Source organism: Symphodus melops (genome assembly GCF_947650265.1).
Source record: "Symphodus melops genome assembly, chromosome: 17".
Classification (NCBI taxonomy): Eukaryota; Metazoa; Chordata; class Actinopteri; order Labriformes; family Labridae; genus Symphodus; species Symphodus melops.
In genome coordinates, this window is record NC_136707.1 from 9,170,790 (window position 1) to 9,174,028 (window position 3,239).

The following is a 3,239-nucleotide window of genomic DNA, read 5'->3' on the forward strand; positions in this document are numbered from 1 at the left end:
TCTCAGAAAAAAACCTTGGTTATATAAAGGTCATGTAGAAAAAAAATGTCTCTGAATACAGCAAGGATCTTTCTGAAGAAGAAAAGCTGGATGAACACAGTTCAGCATACTCGTTACATCTTTTTGATAATCTGTGTGTCTCACTTGCATTTGGATAAATGAACCTTTCCACATTCACAGTTTATGCAGGAAGACTGAGTTGTCTACAAGTTAAATAATCATCTCAGGTGAGTTCCAGACAGCTAAAACCTGACTTTCTTCCTGATAGAATTACCTGTTCGTTTATTCAGTTGGTCAGTGCTGCAGATCCATGAGCTGGTGGATCCGTCTGTTAAGGATAATGGTAAGTATAGTTTTGTTCTGATGTGCCAATGTAGCCTCAACATGAATTGTATCTAAATAAAAGTATTATAACATAATCAATGCTAATTCCAAAGTTCAGCTAGTCAACTATGTATAACACAATGAATATTAATAAATGTGATAAAAAAAAAACAATAAAAAAACAACAACATCTGATAGAGGAACATTGTTATACATGAGAAATCACATATTAGCCATGTTAGTAGCAATGTTGGTCTTTTTGGTGTATTTTACACCAAAAAGGAGCAGGTTATGATGAAGATAAGAGATCAAACTGTGAAAATCTCCACCCACTTACCAATCAGATCCTTTGATCATGGAGCTCCCGGAGCCAATCAAGAGCCTGCATCATTTTGCATCAGACTGTAGTCCGTTAAGTTCATGATTATTTTTCACTGATATCCTTCAACAGAGACTGAAAAAATACTGGAGCCTTTAAGTTGAAGATGTATGAATAGCTTCTTATGGCTTTGAATTCTATTTTCATAATAATGTTAAATGTCCCTATGCCTCTCTGCTGAAATATAAGTTTGCAAAGTGTTATAGGCCTACTCGCCACTTTAAAAAGTCAGAGAAACACATTCAGTTCAGAGAAGAATCAGGAATAAGTATAGTCAGTTTGAAGGCAAACTAATACTGGAACAAATAGTTTTTCTGAATGTATAGAGTTTGTAAATTTGACGGTCTGCTGACGGCAGACATGGTGATGATTGTGATAAATGAAGTTAAATGAAGGTCGATAACTAGCTTCATAGGACTTTAAAGCACCCAGGTCACTTGCAATATTGTGGAGAGTCTTACATCGGATTCTGATCAGATTTAGGGAAAATTTTGATTATTGCGGCAGACTGAACAAAGAGAGGGAGACAGACACTCAAAACCAGAACTATAATATAAAATAGGAAACACTAAAGACTGAACTACCGTAAGAACCACACAAGGGAAACACCATGACAAAAGTATAGGTAACACTTAACACCAAACTAGGGAGCACACACAGGGAAACAAGCAACACTAGGGAATAAGAACTAAAACGAAGGAACTCAAAACTCTGAAATATAAACTAAAACAGAGCAAATGATGACACAGAGAGTCACAATAAAACGACTGAAACGATGAATGACGATTTAAGCTTTGTTCACTTTTGGAAATCCTCTCAAAAATACTGAATCTTAAACCATTAAACTGTGGCACAACAGTTGATTTTCTTTTAAAACATCATACTGAACTGTCCAGGGATAAAGTTTGCTGTTTTCCAGATGGACTGTCTGAAAAATAAATCGTTTGCTGCATCTTATTGGCAGTCATGTGGAACGATTGGCTGTTTTTATCAACAAACGATTTGAGTTAATGAAAACAAAAAGAACCCATAAAGAAAGCACAAGTGTTGACGTCTGCAGAGAAACACCCCGTGTCTCTTCCTCTGGATGAATGATCAGTGCAGGTCTGTTGTTATGTGTGCACCAACAGACTTAATGGGAAGCTGCTGGAGACCACAACCTTAAATTTTAATGAAGAAGACAATGGAAAATGTAAATACAAAACCGCAGCCTGGATCAGTCTCTGTGTGTTTTGTGACATAATTTATCTCTACATGTACAGCCCCTTGAATGAAGAACCTCTTTGTCAGACAAAAGCCTCAGATTTTGGGGCAGTGCACTATTGTGAAGCTGAGGTTAAAACCATGATAGATACATAAGAATGTGTCATGATCCCATCATGGCAGGTCCCTCCTTCCCCGTTGTGTGTTGTTTGTATTCCCTGTCTGTGATCCTCATGTTTCTTTCCCCTGTTAGTCTCTGTGTGTGGCTGTAGGCGTGGCTACCTGGGCGCTGGCTGCACCAGGTGTACCTAATCTCCTCATCAACCCTGGCTGTACTTAAACCTGGATTTCTTCTGCCTCAGCGCCAGATCGTTGCGTCTTACCAGTGTGGTAGTAGTGGTTTGTGGATCACGGCCTTTTTGTATTTTTTATTTAGCTTGGTTACGCTCGGTCACTAACTCCTCTGTGCTTCCCCACCAGTGTGATCGTCGTTGTTCTTTGATTCGTGTGTGTTACTTCACTACCTGCTCACTGCCTGCTGATACTTCTCAGGAGGAACTTCACCACGGGATTGGAAACTCACGCCACACTCGGACCGAGTGTTCACCTCACCTTTGGGATCCCTGGATGCATCACCCCCTCCCCCTCACCGTCACTTACTTGTTCATTAAATTTGACACTTGCTTGAACCTGGTTTGCGAGTTGTGCTTTTGGGTCCGATCCAGTAGGAGATCGTAACAGAATGTATCCGTTCCAGTCTGTAATGCTGCTCCATCTATCACATTGACTGTAAGTGACACTCACTGTCAATGCAGCAGCTTACCAGTCCTCGCGGGGGTTTTAGGCTCTGTTGTTTCAGAGATCAAAGAAGAGCGGTCCAAACTCACACAAAAGAACTGAATTTCTGCATGGAAGTCATTGGAATACATCTAAGTCCTTCTGTAATTGTCCCACACCGGTGGTGAGAAACAAAAACTAACATTGGGAGCCAGAATTCCAGAGGAAGTCTTTGAATTAAGTGATTAAACACTTTTGGTTGACAATGTGAAACTATAGTATGACATTAGAAAAAAACACATGTCCTAATACATTCTTGCAGACTATATGCCTGACTCTAGTGTTTTAAATGCAACACATCAAAGGAATTTAAATCTTTATTCAGAATGGCAAATCAATGCATGATTTTATTGCTGGTGCTAAAAAATACAACTTAGGATCATGTGCCTGTTTAATAAACACAAAGTCAGATCGATTAAAGTTGGGACTAACACAATCCCATGATGCACTTAGTTAATCAGCGGGGTACATTGCAGCTAACCATCAATATTATTGA

At 39.3% G+C, this 3,239-nt stretch overlaps 1 long non-coding RNA gene across 1 annotated transcript; it reads left to right on the forward strand.

Moving 5' to 3' along the window:
• Positions 1–2,101: 2,101 nt before the first annotated feature.
• LOC306838470 lies at positions 2,102–2,599 on the forward strand. Its single transcript, XR_013781087.1, has 2 exons — positions 2,102–2,296; positions 2,387–2,599. It is a non-coding gene; the product is annotated as an uncharacterized lncRNA (long non-coding RNA).
• The last annotated feature ends 640 nt before the right edge of the window (positions 2,600–3,239 follow it).